Genomic DNA, 19320 nt, shown 5'->3' on the forward strand with positions numbered 1-19320 from the left:
TGCAATCCTTGAGTGGCCTAGGTTGGGTATTCCAAATGAATGGTGGCCAGTGGCCAGCAGAGGTGCCCCCAGACTGCATTTTATTCATTTCATTCAGCTATAGGATATGAAGAGAAAGATACTTTTCCTATGAGCATGTATAAGAAGTGCTTTGAGTTGTAAGCACCTAGCAGGCTTTGCCTTGTTTTAGAACAACATAAATGGGAGTTTTTATAACCACTATGGGCCAGTATTTTTAGAGTCAGTTGAAGCTCCAGATGGTATGGAAAGAGAGGGGTTTTTTTCCCTTTATCTTCTCTTGAGTTTTGCAGAACAAGCCTCTCTGGACACTCTTGACACAATATTCAGCCTCCTGTTTAATTCAAGTGTGTCTGTACTTGTTACAGCACAGTCTGAAGGGATCACTTTTGCACTAAAAGTCTTTTATACAGATTTCTGGTAGTGACTGCAGAACAACGCCCAAGTTTGCTTAGAAATCAAGAGGACTCAAGGAGCATGGGTTCTCAGGTCTTCCCAGTTCTTGAAACTTTAATGATAAGGAAGGTAACAGGACATTCCAGCATCACCATGTGCAGATTTTATAGCTTTGGCCAAGTGATGGTGTTTCCTTGGCCAGGAAATTGCACCTGGCCTTAGGAGGCACCTCCATCCAGCATGGCTGTTGATGGAAAGAGGTTTTGTCAGGGTGGGCAAACCAAGATCAAGGCACAGATAGCAGCGAGAAAAACAAACAATGGTGCCAGGAGTTCTTGCCTAGAACTCCTTTCCAGACTTCTGTTCCAAAAAACATGAGTAAGTATGCCATAAAGAGGAAAAAAAAAAGAATGATCCTGCTATTTAGCTCTCAAACAAAACTATCAGAAGTCTGAGGTTCCAACTGTGACAGGATTTGTACAGTTCAAGGACACAGACTCAACCACTTCCAAAGTTTGCTTTGGGATGTTCAACAAAACAAAGCTGCAAACATCTTGCACTAGTCCACGGAACAGTTCTCCAGTAGGGTTTAAAGGCTCCGTCTGAGGCAGGGGGAAGACTAAGACATTTTCCTTCCTACTATTTTCTGTATCAGGTCCAACTTAACGCCAAATTAAATCTAGATTTTTTTTAAATCAACTTTTACTGGAGGAAAAAGCAGAGCTGCATTCCCTGAAACAGATATTTTAAGGCCAAACTTATTACTTGGGTGGTTTTTTTTTTCCTCCTCCTTTTTGCTAATTCAAAACAAAATGTCTATCATTCACTCTAACACCAGTCTTTAAGAGCTGGAGACAAATGGAGTCTGAATATTCACGCCAATGTGGTATAAATGAGCTGTGATTTCAGGAGGCTGGCTGTTTCTCTGACAGGGGAAAAGAGAGGTTGACTAGTTTAATATCTTTGGCTGAAAACACTTTGTTAAAGAGGGATGGAGACAGCCAACATTAATATCAAGTCCTGTTATTTAATGACCAAGAACGACATACCGTGGAACGGGGCATCCTGAGTTTGGAGAGAAGTGTGTTTATCATATTCAGAGAATGCAGAGAGGGAGTGAATACAAACACATGTCAGGCCTGAAGGAAGGCGCTCTTCTAAAAGCATTTTCTTCAAGTTCTTCAAAAGATTCCTCCCATAAGTATATTATACCCATGACTGTGAATCTGATTCCATCACAGACTCTCAAGATGTATAAACATAAAGACATTTGTTACCATGAGGGACTCTGGGGACATATCCACTGCCTCCCCCAGCTTGCTGGCTAATGGATTAGAACTAAAAGGTGCAGTTATGCGTCAGGGTTGGTGGGGGAGGCTTGTGACCACTATTAGCACCATCTGTCCTTTTCTTGCTTTTCAAACATACATATTCAGTCACTCATTAATGTATTCACTCTACAGCTATATACTGAATTGGAGCTTCTCTAGCCAGTGCTATATTAGGTCTGGGCTACATTAACAAGTCTAGTGTTCCTTCATTCTTCCTATAAAATGGACTTTTTTTTATTGAAGGCAGTGGGAAATCTAGTGACTCTAATAATATACTCATTGACATAAATTGTGATTTCTGGTTCTTTTATTTATTTTTTATTGGCCTTATCTTAACAAAGAGTCATAATACTTTATATACCTCCGCTGTCTCGTTTACCTATCATTCTTAATTATGTGGTTTACAGGCAAAACACTGCAGGGCACTGGCTATATCTCTAATTCTACTTTTCTGAAAATTGCTTTGAAGAATGGTGCTTAATTGTCCCCTGCCTTATTTGTTTCCTAAATTCTGTTTTCAAGAAGAATTTTTTAGGGGGAGACATAACTGTAGTATCAAAATAATTGAAAATTAAGAGCAAAGTAAGGGTTTGTCACTTTTTATTAGAATGCTCAAAGAATCAAAGGTGACAGACCCAGAGTGATTCACTGTGAAACCAGTGGTGTGCTTAAGCCACAGAGCTCCTCCTTTGAACAGATGTCTGTCACACCCCTGCCTAAGTTTTTACGTTTAATATTGTATTCACTTTCTTAAAGGACTCCCAAATAATTTTCAGGTCCCACAAAATCTGACTCTGTCTTAAGACAGGTACTAACAGATAATCTTAGATGATTTTGCTTCCTGTCTGAAATTAATTAAATGAAAAAGTGAAAAAAAAATAGTCAAAGTGTGTTTTATTTTTTAAAGACTTTAGGATGAATTCAGCTTATTTTCTAAAGTGAACCCCACTTAAATGAAATAATAAATTAGTTTGCCAAAGCCCAAATGAACATCAACAAGGTTCATTTTCATTTCATTGATAAACATCAAATATAGACTCCCCCTAACATCAAGCAAGCCAACTCCTTCCAACAGGAAACAAATTCTAGACAGGGTTGTTTGTAGCCGAGTACGGATCCTTTAGGCAATTACATGGTCTTTTCATCAGTGAGGTTCTTGCCATAAGCTACTTTGCATTACATCTTGTGAGAAGTAGCATAGTCTCACAAAGCACAGAATCTAAGGGCTAGGCTGCCTGGATGTAAATCCTGGCTCTAATATTTGCTAACTCTGTGATCATTTTTGGGCTCCAAAATCACTGCAGATGGTGATTGCAGCCATGAAATTAAAAGACACTTACTCCTTGGAAGGAAAGTTATGACCAACCTAGATAGCACATTCAAAAGCAGAGATATTACGTTGCCAACAAAGGTCCGTCTAGTCAAGGCTATGGTTTTTCCAGTGGTCATGTATGGATGTGAAAGCTGGACTGTGAAGAAAGCTGAAGAATTGATGCTTTTGAACTGTGGTGTTGGAGAAGACTCTTGAGAGTCTCTTAGACTGAAAGGAGATCCAACCAGTCCATTCTGAAGGAGATCAGCCCTGGGATTTCTTTGGAAGGAATGATGCTAAAGCTGAGACTCCAGTACTTTGGCCACCTCATGTGAAGAGTTGACTCATTGGAAAAGACTCTGATGCTGGGAGGGATTGGGGGCAGGAGGAGAAGGGGACGACAGAGGATGAGATGGCTGGATGGCATCACCGACTCAATGGACATGAGTTTGGGTAAACTCCGGGAGTTGGTGATGGACAGGGAGGCCTGGCGTGCTGCAATTCATGGGGTTGCAAAGAGTTGGACACGACTGAGTGACTGAACTGAACTGAACTGAACTGTGACCTTGGGCAAATGACACACCTTCTCTGAGCCTTAGTCTTTCCATCTGTAAAATGGACTCAATAAAGATTGTTATAAAGATTTAAACTGATACTTAAAAAGTTCTTAGAACTGTACTGGGTACATAGCACATGCTATATAACCATTGACTAAATAAATAAACTTCTCCATCTAAAATGTAGGCTAATAGATAAATTCACATAAGTTTACCCTTTAACTCCTCATATTGCCTAGCCTGATGCATGAGAGCCATTAAGGAATGATTGTATAAATTAGGGATTACTAACAAGCAGCCTGAGGTCCACTGACCTGCAAGTGGGCTTCCTTTGCCCAGCACGGTTTTCTTGAAATTTTGATTTTGAATTTTTTTAGGGATGCATGATTTCTCCGTTTCCCCACAGGCCACCACTCTCGAAGTATTTACCTTTTGGGTCCTTAAAAGCATTCGAATTTGTCATTCCTGGTGTTAGTGAATGAACACACAACACGTGAGCACTCCTGCAGTTAGCAGCAGTTTTATGACTCATTGGAGTAGGCAGATGGGGCCAATGAGCCATTTCTATTCCCTGAAGCCCTACCTGATTAGCTTACCCATTCCTATTTCTATGTTAGAAGTCATAGAACAGAAACAGAAAATCAGTAAGTTGAATAAATACCTTCATGCAGCAGTGCCTCATATCACAAGATCATTTTTGTCATGGACTAACTTAACCATGGCTATGGTTAAGTCGTGGCAAGCTAGGTTATGCTGGGGTTAGGGACCACTCAAAATCTTAGTGACTTCAACACAAAGGTTGCCCCCTCATGCTTTCTCTGTAACCCTGGATAGGCAGGGGTCTCTGGTCCACATCACTGCCATCCTTACTTGGGGACCCAGGGCAGAGAGAGAAAATACTCTGAAGGATCTCATATCAACAAAGAAATGGTCTGCCCCAGAAGTGACGGGATACTTCTGCTCACAACTCACTGGCCGGAAGTAGTCACTTGGCCCCAGCTGCCCACGAGGAAGCCAGCAAGTACAGTTCTATAAGCTGCCCGGAAAGCGCAAAGGGTACTGATGGCCAGAGGTGTGGAATTTTTGGAACTTGGATTTTTTAGGCCAGAAGTTTTTCATTAAGTTCAGTTCAGCAACCATTCTCGTGTATCTATAACGGCAGAGCTAAACACCCAGCACTGCGAGGGCATAGCAAAGGAGAGGCAGGCCCTGATATTGAGCAGCTTCACATTTGCTCCAGAGAAAGAGAGGTTATAACACATTTGAATAACAAAGCTGCATAGTATTGACCATCGAAAAGAACAGTGCTAACAATGCTGCAGAGTTGAAAGGCCGGCTGCTTCTGGAGTAAAGAGAAGACTGAGCTACACTCTAGAAAAACATATAGGGTTTGCAGAAGGAATGGAGAGCACTGCAGGTTACAGAAGGGAGCAAACAGGGACAAAGGCCCAGAGGCAAAATACGAGCTGGATTGTTGCAGGACTAAGGAAGTGGCCTGACCGTGGGGTCAGGAGAGGCGGTGGGTACAGTAGAGTCATTCCACGCAGGGCTCTGAGATGCACAGGGGAACAGGATGGTAGCTTTGGCGGGGGTGCGGGGAGCTTGGGTAAAGACCACCCCTCCTCACTAATCCCTTCAAAACCCAGGCACCTAAACCTCCCAGGCATTAGCTTATTCCCCAAACCAAGACTCCTGGATACGTAGTCTTCCCAGACCCACAGGGCAGCCATTGAACGCAGACAGTAGTAAACCTTGGGTTGCTCCTGTCTTCAGTCCCAGGGTTTGATCGCTTGTCCTCCTAACAAAAGAATATTCAAGTTCAAGTGAAACAGCCTCTCATTGCTGGGGTCAGTTCAGCCCTTTTGCTATGGAACATCTGTTTTTGAAATTCAGCTGAGACCCTGACTTAAATCTGTTTAACTTAAAAAACAGCAAGAGAACATCTTGTTTTCATGAATGTCCAGGGGCTGTGTGTCAACAAATTAAAGGTCTACTTGTGGTATTCAAAGTAGAAAAGCTGGTCATGAGATGTTCTGCCACTGGAGTAAATTTATTATGGGTTGTTCATTTCTTGGAATCATGAACCAAAATTTGAAAAAACAAAGTGGACCAGCTACATTTGAATCAACAAATTTCTGCCCAGTGGCGAGTGAGAAATATGCTTTTGTTGTTGGAAGGTCGCTGAGTTGGGTGGTTTCTAGAAAGACGCCCTCCACTCTAGCCATGTGAAATTTATATCTTAAGTGGATTCCCTATGTCTGTACCAGTTCTGGCAGACCATATTTGATAGGTCATCATTTTTACATTACTTGTATAGGATCTGAAGTTGGAGAGAAAGGGTGAGAATAGTTCCCCATCCTTCATATCTGACTAGCTGCTTTACTTTACTCTTCACTCACTTTTTTTAGGACAGAAAAGTAGAGACAAGTTCAATTAATCAATACCTAGTGTTGTTGAGCAAGTGCCTGGCACAATCTAGATGCTGATATATATTTAATAAATACAAACCTCAGTCTCACATGTTTATGTTCCCTTTATCACTGCTTATCTGTAGTGTATTAACATTTTTCTTTTTTGAGAAAGCTATTACTTCTTAAATCTTATTTTAACCCAAAGGAAACCTTGAGTTAGAACTCTGCTCAATGTTAAGTAGCACCTTGGATAGGAGGGGAGTTTGGGGGAGAATGGATACATATATATGTATGGTTGAGTCCCTTCACTGCTTACCTGAAACTATCATAACATTGCTAATTGGCTATTTCCCAATACAAAATAGAAAGTTTGCAAAAAAATATTAAAAAGCAAAAAAAAAAACAACAAAATACAAAGAAAACCATGAGTCATTCCTGTAGTTCTCTCTCATAGCAGCTTATATTTTCCTTTCCGAACCCCATCCCAGTTTATATTTCATTGATTTATTGCCTGTCTCCACCATCAGACCATAAGCACAGTGAGAGCAGAGTAGTTGCATTCACAACCTATTTGCCACACCCAGCAAGGTAGCAAATGGTAATTCACAATATTTGTTGAATGTTGTTTTTGAAGTTTTGATTGTGATGACGGGTGTAGAGCCTTTACCAGTCTTGAGTGTGTTGTTGTTGTCGTTGTTCAGTCGCTCAGTTGTGTCTGACTCTTTGCGACCCCATGCACTGCAGCACACCAGGCTTCCCTCTTCTTCACTATCTCCCAGAGTTTACCCAGATTCATGCCCACTGTGTCCATGATGCCATCCAATCATCTCCTCCTCTGTCATCCTATTCTCCTCCTGCCCACAAGCTTTCCCAGCATCAGGGTCTTTTCCAATGAGTTGGCTCTTCACATCAGATGGCCAAAGTATTGGAGCTTCAGTTTCAGCATCTCTTGAATATACATGAATTTAAACACAGTGAAGAAGACATTAGGACTTAAAATTCAGTTGAATATAGAGAAGCCTTTTGTGTGATGACACACTCCCATTCATTTGGGCATACTCTCTCCTGAAGGTCATGGTGGGAGGGGGTGGTCTAATCATCTCTATGTTCTCTCAACTGAAAATTGTCAGACCACATCTGCAATGTAGCTGGCCAAGATTAATGTCAAAGCACATGGCAACAGTTTAGGACTTTTTTTTCCTCTCAAATAGTTAACTCATTCCTGGTAGGATTAAACCTGTGACATTAGGCTTGTTTGTAATAATTTTTGACACAGCAAGCTCCCTGGTAGAGACGGTACAAAGATCTACAGTCAGAAAGCTGTTTCAGTTGTCTGATGGGCATGTGGCTTTCTGTGCTCTTTCACTTGTCTGGTGGTCACCGTTTACTTTTCTGATGGTCAAGCAAAATACCAACACTTTAGCTGAGTGGGGACAAAGTGGATTCACTTTCTCTCTTTTACTGTTATGGTCTGTGTAGACAGGATTGAAATGGGATTTACTTGTGAGTTCTAAAGAATCTCAAGAGAAATGCTCATTCATTTACAGGAGGTGCAATTCCACAACACTTTCTTGCTTTGTATACTTGAAAACATTCCCGAAGAAACAAAGTTGGATGCAGAAAAAATAATGGGAGGAAAGAAAAATAATACTCTGAATTCTGAACAATTCTACTTTAATAGGTTGATCTGTCTGCCAGCTGGCCTCAGTGTTGACTACTTGTAATATATACTTTTGGTAGGCCGCATGTAGTTCTTGGAACTGTTTATATTAGACTGCAGAAACTTAATTATTCTGAAACTGGCAGGACTCGCTTTGGTTACTTAATACAGAGTTGCTTAGTCATCTTTATACATGGTGTGGACAGCATTGTTTAAGTGTGAAAATTTGGAAAATGCAAATGTGTTCGGAAGAGATTACAGGTCAGGTAGAAAAACAAGAAGTTATCGTTGGTTCAAGACGCTAGGCAGGTGGTTGCCACATGTTTTAATTTGACAAGCTAGGTGACTGTTGAGTTGAAGCCCTTGATTACAAGTATTTTTCCATTTTCTTTGTGAATTTTGTCAGAAGTGAAAAACTGCTGCTGCTGCTGCTTCTTAGATCATATTCTGATCCACATTTTGCAAAACACAGATTTCCCAGCAAGAGTGTGAGGTACTCTAGAAGACACTGATGAAATGGCTTTCTTGTTTTCAGAAACAAATAAGGATGTTATTTCATGCTGGTCATTGCAACGATCCTTCTTTTTAATCTTCTGGTTTGAATGCTTATCTTGCCGTACTTGAACTGCTACCTTCCAAATGCAATACAGATTTATAGAGCTTTAGTAAGGAAACAGGCAGGCAAAATGAGTTTCTTCCGTGTATTTTAGAGTCTGAAGTGGCGCCGGAGGTCTCCAGGTTTTCCAGGAATGCCCATGGCAACCTCACACTCTTCCTGTGACCTGGGTAGGAGCTCCTAAGAGAGATGGTGAGAAAAGATAAAGGTCCTGTAGCCAATGGGTAGTGACACCAAGCTGGGGAGGGTAGGTTCCTGAGAAAACACCCAGAACAGGGCCTTATGTTTCTAATTACCAAGCATGGTTACAGAGTAAAATCAGGCAACACTTTTTTTTTAGACTGATGGAAGCATTTAAATCAGCTCTGAATGTCAGTGTTTTCTAATTATGATGGAGGAGTGGCAAGGCGTCTCCAAAGGCCTTGGAAATTTGATGTGTTCAACCCTGATTCTCTTCTTATTCATTGTCATCTCTTCTCTTTCCTTTTCCTTTGAACGTCCCAGAAATTCCCTCAGTTACAAAGGCCTAATACCCTTCTTTCCTGAAACCAGAATGTCTTTCTAAGACAAGTTTCTTTTCTACTAGAAGAAAACAACCACAACTACAAGTCTCAATATAAAATAGAGCTTTGTAGTGAACCACCATCCCCAAGGTTACTAAGAGTTCAACTGGAGGCATGACCTTTTGATCATGTCTTAGCCAAGCTCCTCTGTTTACCAATTAAATCCAAAAATAAGCAATGCCCTGGAACTCACTTTAATTCAACAAGTGTGAACTTAGTGCTGACTATAAGAAAAAAAAATAGTTAAAAACTTTGAGGGTTGATAAAAATGAATGACTATCACTAGGAGATTACAACCTTCTGTGTGTTAGTTGCTCAGTTGTGTACAGCTCTTTGCAACCCTGTGGGCTATAGCCTGCCAGGCTCCTCTTCCCAAGGGATTCTCTAGGCAAGAATACTGGAGTCGGTTGCCATTTCCTTCTCCATACAGCCTTCTAGGGAAGACAGATATGTGTTCAGTAATTAAAATGCAAGCTCCAATAATACAGGTATCAGTAAACACTCATATCAGTGAGTACAAGAGTCAGAGATCCTGTCATCTCTGCTTGTCGTAAGCGGATTTACACTCTGAGCCATTCTTTATTTGAAGGAAAGTCCAGAAATTCCCAAACTAATAAATGGGTGAAACTACCATCTAAATGACTCATGAGAAAGGGAGGAAGAAGCGGTCTAGGCACTTTTCAATTTGTTATTTAACTTCGTTGCAGATTTATATGTTAAAATGTGTATCTATTACATTTGAGAGACATAATGGATAATGTCCCTCAGTTTGGCTTCAAAGCTTATCACCTTAGATTACAAACTCCTAGAATATAGTCTCTAACTTGCTTCAAAATTCTAAAACACAGTAAGTGCATTTGATGATCATTATGAATAGATGTTGAACAATTTACTAAGGAAAAATTAATCCCCTGATTGTAATAACATGTCCTTCACGTGCAAAAATGTCGCCAGTACAAAGTATCACTAGGGCATACCGTTGGATTGTTCGCAGCAGTGTAAATGGATTTGTGTCCTGCTATGGGCTTCCCCATGGGCTCAGTGGTAAAGAATCTGCTTTTGCTGTGAGAGACGAGGATTCAGTCTCTGGGTTGAAAAGATCCCCTGGAGGAAGAAATGGCAACCCGCTCCCATATTCTTGCTGGGAAAATCCCGTGGACAGAGGAGCCTGGTGAGCTACAGTCTTATTCACTCAGTCATGTCCAACTCTTTGTGACCCATGTACTGCTGCACACCAGACATCCTGTCCTTCACCACCTCCTGGAGCTTACTCAAACTCAGGTCCATTGAGTAGGTAACGCTATCCAAGCATCTCATCCTCTGTCGTCCCCTTCTCCTCCTCCCGTCAGTCTTTCCCAGCATCGGGATCTTTTCCAGTGAGTAGGTTCTTTGCATCAGGTGGCCAAAGTATTGGAGCTTCAGCTTCATTCTCAGTCCTTCCAATGAATATTCAGGACTGATTTCCTTTAGGATTGACTGGTTGGATCTCCTTGCAGTCCAAGGGACTCTTGAGAGTCTTCTCCAACACCACAGTTCAAAAGCATTCATTCTTCAGCACTCAGCCTTCTTTTTGGTTCAACTCTCACATCCATACATGACCACTGGAAAAACCATAGTTTTGACTATACGAACCTTTGTTGGCAAAGTAATGTCTCTGCTTTTTACTATGCTGTCTAGGTTTGTCATAGCTTTTCTTCCAAGGGCTACAGTCTATAGTATCACAAACAGTCAGACACAACTGAGTACATCTAAACTCTGTCACCTTACTAATCTCTTGTACTAGCAGGATACCTAGGTAAGGCTCTGGATCTTGTTGTTGATCACTAAATTGGAAATGTTAGACGCAAACTCATGCGTTGCTGATATGTTTATAGCTGAGTAGACTGGAAAGGCCAGAGAGTCATGCACAAGGAAAACTAAACTGTTATGTAAAATATGGTGACCTCCGTACCATGTTTATAATTGGTGAAGACCTATGGCCTCTGACCTTTTGTTCCAAGTAAGCCACTCTTGGGTCTTGTTGTGCAATTCGAAGTGTGATCTCTCTTCAGACAGTGTCTCAGCTTCTTTTGAGCTGAGCAGTCATTTCACTTTCTCAGTTGCAAGTGTGCTCAGAACAGCAAGACTGCAGATCTGAAATATATCTCATAGATCAACAAAGAAGTTACTGATGAGAGGATTAAATAAGTACATCCCTGCTTTGAGAGGCTGGCCCATACCATACCCCTCATTTCTATTCCGTCTACTCTAGGAGACATAAGGTTTTTGAAGACAGAGATGTCTCTGAACTGCATAACACCATGGTAAAGTCACTTCATTTTAGGAGTTGGAAGGCCTTACAGTGGGCTGTCCAATAGAACTTTCTGTGATGATTGAATGTTCTCTGTGCTGTCTTGCATGGAAGCCACTAGACACATGTGGCTACAGAGCACTTGAAATGGGGCTGGTGAGACAGAGGCACTGAATTTCTAATTTTACTTAATTTTGATTATTTAAATCACCTCCTGTGACTAGTGACAACCATATTGAGCAACACAGCCTTAGAATCTCAAAAAATAGCTTCCCACTACAACCCTAAACAGATGGCCATTTCACCTCTACCTGACTATTTCCAGTAATTGGGTTCACATTTTCTCAGTAGCCCCATCCATAGTTGGATAGGTCCACTGGGACAAAGATCCTACCCTGATATGACATCAGAATTAGCCTCTGTTATCAGGTATGCATTTAGAAAGCACATTTAGGAATTTTTAAAGCATAGCTATGCATTTTTTTCTCACCTGGGCCTAGATTGGTGGAGAATTTCTGTCTTTGCCGTAGCAATTCACTCCCATGACTTTTGATGCTTTTCTCTTCTTTCTGGGCCAAGAGAGCAACAGTGACCATATGTCTTTGCTGATTTGATATGTTCTGTTCTGTGTCTTTTGGTCTAAGTTTCCTGGAGTTTGTTGTGAAAGAGTATTTCAAACTCTCGAAAAGGGTACCAAAGGAATAGTATTCCAAATTTTTAATTCTTTCTCTCTTATAAGAAAACGTTTCAGCTTGGTTTAGAGATTAGTCTAAATACCAGTCCTGGTTTTCCGTTGATGGGCTGTGGTGCAGGAGCTGATGCCACAGTCCTATTTGTCTCAGTCTTCTTTCTTTAAATGGAGGTGACTCTACTTTTCTTACTTGGGAAGATCAGTGAAATGCCACGGGACTGTGAACAACTTGAAGTGCTCCAAATGGGTAGTAACGCTTGGAGATGAGACATAAAATTCCGAAGTGCGTGGCCTTCCCCAGTGTGGAGGCCAGTGTAGAGAAACGCCATCCCTTCACATCTGAAACGCCCAGTGTCCACCCCTCCTAAGGTGGAAAGGGGGCCATGAAGACATGGATTTTTGTAACATTAAGACTTCTGTTCTCCTGTTTTGCAAGTGGAGAAATTATGAATAGAGAAAAAAAGTAATAACGAAAGACTGAGCAGAAGAGGAAAGAGAAAAACAGGTCATAACATGGTAATCTGCTCTTAGTAGGGCCTTGTGTTCTGTATTCCACTGATGAGAGAAAAGAAACAACTTGAGAAGGCAGAGTTCCTCAGATTGATCCCATTCATTTTTATTTCTGTGTTCCTGGTCTTGACACATGTGTCTTAGTGATTGCATTTTTTAAAAAGTAGTGCAGATTTTTGGAGCAAAATGGTGAAGGTTGAGCTAAAGTTAAGTCCAAACTGTATGTTAGAATCTATGTGTTTATTTGGTTTTTGAGTCCCAAATGAACTATTTAGTTGAGAAAAGAGTAAAGCAGATTGATAAGTTGATTTTTTTTTAAGGACAAAAGTTCATTTTCTTTCGTCAGAAAGAAAACACTGCCAGATCTACTGTGTAACTACTGCAAATGTGGGTTTATATAACTTTTGAGATTCATATATAGCCTATTACCTTGGTCTTTAATTCACTTTGTAAACACTAATCAGTCAGTAAACCACAGAGATGATTCAGCTTGAGTTACATTTTTCACTCTCAGCATGGTAAAATCAAGAATAAAAATCTAATAGTTCAAATCAGTTACAATTCCTGAATGCCTGCTATGTCCCAAGAGTGAAAAGAGCTTTTAAAAGGCTGTATCTATTCATAAGTGGCCTTAAGAATGAAAGCATATGGAAAGTAAATCAGTAACATATTTAAGTACTAGTTAGAACAACTAATAAGCCAGGGCAAGGCAGTACATTATTAATTACCAAAATTGAATGATGGATATTCAAGCAGTGAGATATCACTACCAAACTGGAGTCCTCAGGAAAGGCATAAAGGAATTGAAATTTGAGCCAGAAATGCATGAATGTGGACAATGAAACTATTCTGTCTGATACTGTGATGGTAAACACATAACATTATGTGTTTGGCAAAACCTGTAGAATGTGCCAAAGTGTGAAACTTAATGTAAACATGAGCCTTAAAAGCTAGCGGAGGTGATAGAATTCCAAGTGAGCTATTTAAACATCTAAAAGATGATGCTGTAAAAGTGCTGCATTCAACGTGTCAGCAAATTTGGAAAACTCAGCAGTTACCACAGGACTGGAAAAGGTCAGTCACTTTTCATCCCAGTCTCAAAGTAGGGCAGTGTAAAAGAATGCTCAAAGTACTGGACAATTGTGCTCATTTCACATGCTAGTAAGGTTATGCTCAAAATCCTTCAAGTTAGGCTTCAGCAATACATAAGCCAATAACTTCCAGATGTACAAGCTGGGTTTAGAAAAGGCAGAGGAACCAGAGATCAAATTGCCAATATTAGTTGGATCGTAGAGAAAGCAAGGGAATTCCAGAAAAATATCTTCTTCTGCTTCATTGACTATGCTAAAGCCTTTGTGTGGATCACAACAAACTGGAAAATTCTTTAAGGGATGAGAATACCAGACCACCGTACCTGCCTCCTAAGAAACATGTATGCCAATCAAGAAGCAATAGCTAGAACTGGGCATGGAACGATGAACTGGTTCAAAATTGGGGAAATAGTACAACAAGGCTGTATATTGTCACCCTGTTTATTTAACATATGCAGAGTACATCGTGTGGAATGCCAGACTGGATGAATCGCAAGCTGGAATCAAGATTGCCAGGAGAAATATCAATAACCTCAGATATGCAGATGATCCCGTTGAATGGCAAAAAGCTAAGAGGAACTTAAGAGCCTCTTGATGAGAGTGAAAGAGGAGAGTGAAAAAACTGACTTAAACTCAACATTCAAAAAACTAAGATCATGGCATCCAATCCCAACGCTTCATGGCAAATAGAAGGGGAAAAAGTAGAAACAGTGACAGATTTTCTTTCCTTGGGCTCCAAAATCACTGCAGATGTAACTGCAGCCAAGAAATTAAAACGCTTGCTCCTTGAAAGGAAAGCTATGACAAACCTAGACAGAATATTAAAAAGCAGAGACATCACTTTGCTGACAGAGGTCTGTATAGTCAAAGCTATGGTTCTTCCAGTAGTCATGTATGGACGTGAGAGCTGGAAAAGACCCTGATGCTGGGGAAGATTGAAGGCAAAAGGAGAAGAGGGTAGCAGAAGATGAGAAGATAGCATCACAGACTCAACAGACATTGATTTGAGCAAACTCCGGAGACAGTGCAGGACAGGGAAGCCTGGTGTAACACAGTGCATGGAGTCACCAAGAGTCAGACATGACTTAGTGACTGAGTGACAAAAACCAGTCAATATTAGCTCGTTAATTATAACAAATGTTCCACTGCAAGATTTTAGTAATGGGCTGTGTTAGTTTGCTAGGATTGCTGTAACAAAATACCACAAACTGGGTGGCTTAGAATAGAAATTTATTATCTCACAGTTCCAGAGACTAGAAATCAAAGTGTCAGCAGGGGCCCTCTGAAGACCCCAGGGAATGTCTCACTCCTAGCTGCTCATAGCCTGAGGCATTCCTGCTGCACCATATTCTCATGTGTTTGCCCATGATCTTCCCTCTGTGTATATCTGTCTCTAAGTCCAAATTTCCCCTTTTTATAAGGACACCAGTCATACAGGATTAGGGCCCATCCTAATACTCATCTTAACTTGACTACATGTGCAAAGACACAATTTCTAAACAAGGTCACATTCTGAGGTGCTGGGGGTAGGACTTCAACATATCTTTTGGTGGGGAATACACAGTTCAGTGCAAACACAGAAACACCAGGTGGGGGTAAAGGTGAGGGAATAGATGGACACTCTACTTTCTGCTCAGTTTTTCCTTAAACTATGTTGTTCAGTCACTTAGTCATGTCTAACTCTTTGTGACCCCATGAACTGCAGCATGCTAGGCTTCTCTGTCCTTCACTAAGTCCCAGAGTTTGCTCAAACTCATGTCCATTGAGTCAATGATGCCATCCAACCATATCATCCTCTGATGCCCCCTTCTCCTCTTGCCCTCAATCTTTCCCAGCATCAGGGTCTTTTCCAATGACTCAGTTCTTTGCCTCAGGTGACCAAAGTATTGGAGTTTCAGTTTCAGCCCTTCCTAGCAATATTCAGGCTTGATTTCCTTTAGGATTGACTGATTTGATCTTCTTGCTGTTCAAAGGACTCTCAAGAGTCTTCTCCAGCACCACAGTTCAAAAGCATCCGTTCTTCAGTGCTCAGTCTTCTTTATAGTCCAACTTTCACAGCCATATATGACTACTGGAAAAACCATAACTTTGACTAGACAGACCTTTGCCAGCAAAATCATGTCTCTGCTTTTTGACACACTAGGTTTGTCATAGCTATTCTTTCAAGGAGCAAGTGTTTTTTTTAATTTATAGCTGCAGTCACTGTCCGCAGTGATTTTGGAGTCTGAGAAAGTGAAATCTGACACTGTTTCAACATTTTCTCCATCTATTTGCCATGAAGTGATAGAACCAGATGCCATGATCTTAGTTTTTTGAATGTTGAGTTTTAAGTCAACATTTTCACTCTCCTCTTTCACCTTCATCAAGAGGCTCTTTAGTTTCTCTTCACTTTCTGCTATTAAAGTGGTATCATAGGCATATCTGAGATTATTGATATGTCTCTCAGCAATCTTGATTCAGCTTGTGATTCATCCAGCTGAAGTTTCACATGACGTACTCTGCATAGAAGTTAAATAAGCAAGGTGACAATTTATAGCCTTGATGTACTCCTTTCCCTATTTTGAACCAGTTCATTGTTCCTTCAACTTAAAACTACACTAAAAAAAATTAATTAAAAAAAATTTTTTTAATTTAAAAAATATGATCCAGCACATAGCACATATTTGATTCATGTTGGTTACCTTTGAACGTTGCAGTGACTTAGCGTCCCTGACACAACAGATTTTATTCTTGATGTGTTCTGAGACCACTGTTGGCACTGCCCCAAATTCCAAGGACCTCCTGCAATCATTCACCATTCAGTCTATGATGATTTGAAGGTAGATAGAACCTAGCTTTCTCTACATATTTCTCCCCTTAATAATGGAGTACTGGCCAGCTGCTGCTACTAAGTCACTTCAGTCGTGTCCAACTCTGTGCGACCCAATAGACGGCAGTCCACGGGCTCTCCCATCTCTGGGATTTTCCAGGCAAGAACACTGGAGTGGGTTGCCATTTCCTTCTCCAGTACTGGCCAGCTAGCTACCAGAAGGCAATGGCACCCCACTCCAGTACTCTTGCCTGGAAAGTCCCATGGATGGAGGAGCCTGGTAGGCTGCAGTCCATGGGGTCGCTAGGAGTCAGACAAGACTGAGCGACTTCACGTTCACTTTTCACTTTCATGCATTGGAGAAAGAAATGGAAACTCACTCCAGTGTTCTTGCCTGGAGAATCCCAGGGACAGGGGAGCCTGGTAGGCTGCCATCTCTGGGGTCACACAGAGTTGGACATGACTGAAGTGACTTAGCAGCAGTAGTAGCTACCACCTACTGCCTTGACTATTTTTACACCTGTGTGCATGTGTGTAAATACACATATTAATACATGCACATACACTCACACACACACAAACACATACACAGCCACATATGTGCACACATATACACATTTAAGATGACTTCCTACCTTCCACCAACCCTGTCCCAAACAAAAGCAGAAACTAGTTCTCCTTATAAAGGTTTCTCAGGAAATATCTCTAGTGAAGGTCACATATCCATTAAGGAAAAAAGAAAAAAAACTTTGCAAAGGTAAAATATAATAATAGTTAGAATTCGTGATTGAAAGATGCACATTGGAAATTAAACTCAATATTTTTAAGGAAAAGAATCCTAGATTGGATTTAATATGTAGATTTTAATTCCCAATACAGAGAGGGAAATGAATAAGGGAGGAAACAAAGAAAGTATCACAGAATGAGACACATAAAAAAAGGAAATGACAGAAGAGCTATTGATAAATATCTCCCCATCCCCCCAAAAGAAGTTGAGAGGAGAAAAGAAAGCAGAGAGAAGAAAAGGGAAGGAGGAAGCTTCAGGCTGCTCTGGCACAGAGGTGAGCCACGTGATAGACACACAGGAGGGTCACTCACGGCGCCAGTCACCTGTATCATCGGCTTGGCAGTGCCGTTACCCAAAGGAAGGGCAGAATGTTAAGTAATTTGAAATCTCTGACATTGACTTACTCCTTAATTGTACCAGCATAGACATGCCCTATTTTAAGAAAATCTGGTATTTGAGAACCCATATTGAAAAGACAGTTATATCAGTAGGTGATGGTTCTCCTGCCTTTGTAAAATGCTTTTTCTCCCTTGACAAAAGGAGTCACACCAAGGTTTTTCAGTAGCATGACTACAATCTCCCCAGCACAAAAATTTAGATTTTCATAAAGCTTTTCAAGAACCCATCTGTCACATTCGTGGATAATATCTCCCTTCGTCTGCGTCTGTCTATCAAGCTACTCTGTCCACTTGCGACACTCATGAGCTCCACTGTTTACAGAAGCTCTCTGCCTTGACATGTCATCACTTGGTTGATGGAGAGTTTGTTTCCTGTCCAATGTTACTGGAAGGAGTTCAGCATCGACTGGGGGTCAGGGAGGAAATGAGAGATTACTAGCTGAGGACATGGGAGCTGCTGCTTCCAAAAGGGGAAATTCATTTACAGTTCTCCCCAGACGTGCCTCCCCTTACGGGGAACAGTGCCAGGGAGGTTCAGAGAAGTTCTGTGATGATATGAGGGTGTGAGGATGGAGAAGACTTCCAGCTCCATCCTACAGTGGGACCAGCAAAGAGCCATTTTCACAAGCACAGACAACTTCCCCCCAAACACAGCACGTGACAGTCATCCCGCACCACCCGGTACAGAAATGTGCTTCTTCCACCACCTCAAGTGTACCCGTCACACATCCGCCAAGCAGAGCCCAGAAAGCCATCATGTGTATAAATGCTTCATAGAGCGCTCACTCCCTCTCTCCTCCTCCTAGTGCCTTACTTCATTCAACGAGCAAACACCTGGTTAGGTAGAGTTCCTATACGGTTGAAGGAGAAAAACACCCCAATAATAAAAGATGGGATCTGCTTGCAATGTGGGAGACCCGGGTTCGATCCCTGGGTCAGAAGATCCCCTGGAGAAGGGAATGACAACCCACTCCAGTATTCTTGCCTGGAGAATCCCCTGGACGGAGGAGCCTTGCAGGCTCCAGGACATGGGGTCATAAAGAGTTGGACATGACTGAGTGGCAAACACACACACACACACACACACACGATAGAAGGTGAGGAGTAGGAGGACGGAATGGGTCGGGGAAAAAATTTGCGTGGGTCGAGAGCCGGTGAGGGTGGCCAACCACAGTGACCATGTGATGTTAATTAGCTGCACTCCCGGAATGCCCCAGGATGCTGCTTGGCTCTGCCAGCCGTGCGCATCTTCGGCCTGCTTGGAAATGTTTGTTTCACCACTCCTAGGCACCTGCACTAGAGGCATAGTCTGAGAAAAAACCCAGCCGCGGCTGCCAGCGAAACACCAGCACGACTCCTCGGCTTAAGGAGGCTGGAGCGAGACCCAGAGGCTTAGAGGCTGCTCTTTAAGCTACTTAGATAAATTAAGAAAAGTGAAATTGTTTGCTTACAGACAGAACCTCTTTCTCCCGTTTCTGTTTGCTGTTGCTATAGTTATTCCAGAAGTGGTGTATATACGACAAAAGACTTCACTGAAGGCAGGAAGGAGAAGCCTTTGCCCCACTGCATCCAGCTCTCAGGTCACGGAGGTCTGGTCCCGCTGCTCCCAGGGCAGTCCTCACGCACCCTGCATTGTGCTCAGAACAGGAGCCCACCCCAGGGAGACACGTGGCCTCTCAGGAGACCCTCGAACCACTTTCTTTTTTTTCCATTCTGATAACTATGGAGAGATCAGACTGAGAAATATAAAGAAATTTTTTTCTTGGTTGCTGAAAGTAATTTTTCAAAAAAGCAAACGGGTTTTTTTCCTTTATAACTAGCTAAATATTTGGAAAGAACTCTTTGTAAGAGGCAGATAGAAAAACACTGAAAAGTCAAAA

General features: G+C 41.6%; 1 protein-coding gene across 19 annotated transcripts in view; it reads left to right on the top strand.

The window, feature by feature from the left end:
- Nucleotides 1–19320, top strand: part of CALD1 (caldesmon 1) — a 235953-nt gene that overhangs the window by 108802 nt on the left and 107831 nt on the right. The window contains exon 1 of one of the 19 annotated variants that reach the window (XM_069588423.1): nucleotides 6333–6343. The exons of the other annotated variants lie outside the window; for them this stretch is intronic. The gene's annotated coding sequence lies outside the window, so the exon portion shown is untranslated. Of the gene's footprint in view, nucleotides 1–6332; nucleotides 6344–19320 lie in introns of those variants that run through there. 19 annotated transcript variants of the gene reach the window in all.

This window comes from Ovis canadensis, chromosome 4, assembly GCF_042477335.2.
Source record: "Ovis canadensis isolate MfBH-ARS-UI-01 breed Bighorn chromosome 4, ARS-UI_OviCan_v2, whole genome shotgun sequence".
NCBI classification, from domain to species: Eukaryota; Metazoa; Chordata; class Mammalia; order Artiodactyla; family Bovidae; genus Ovis; species Ovis canadensis.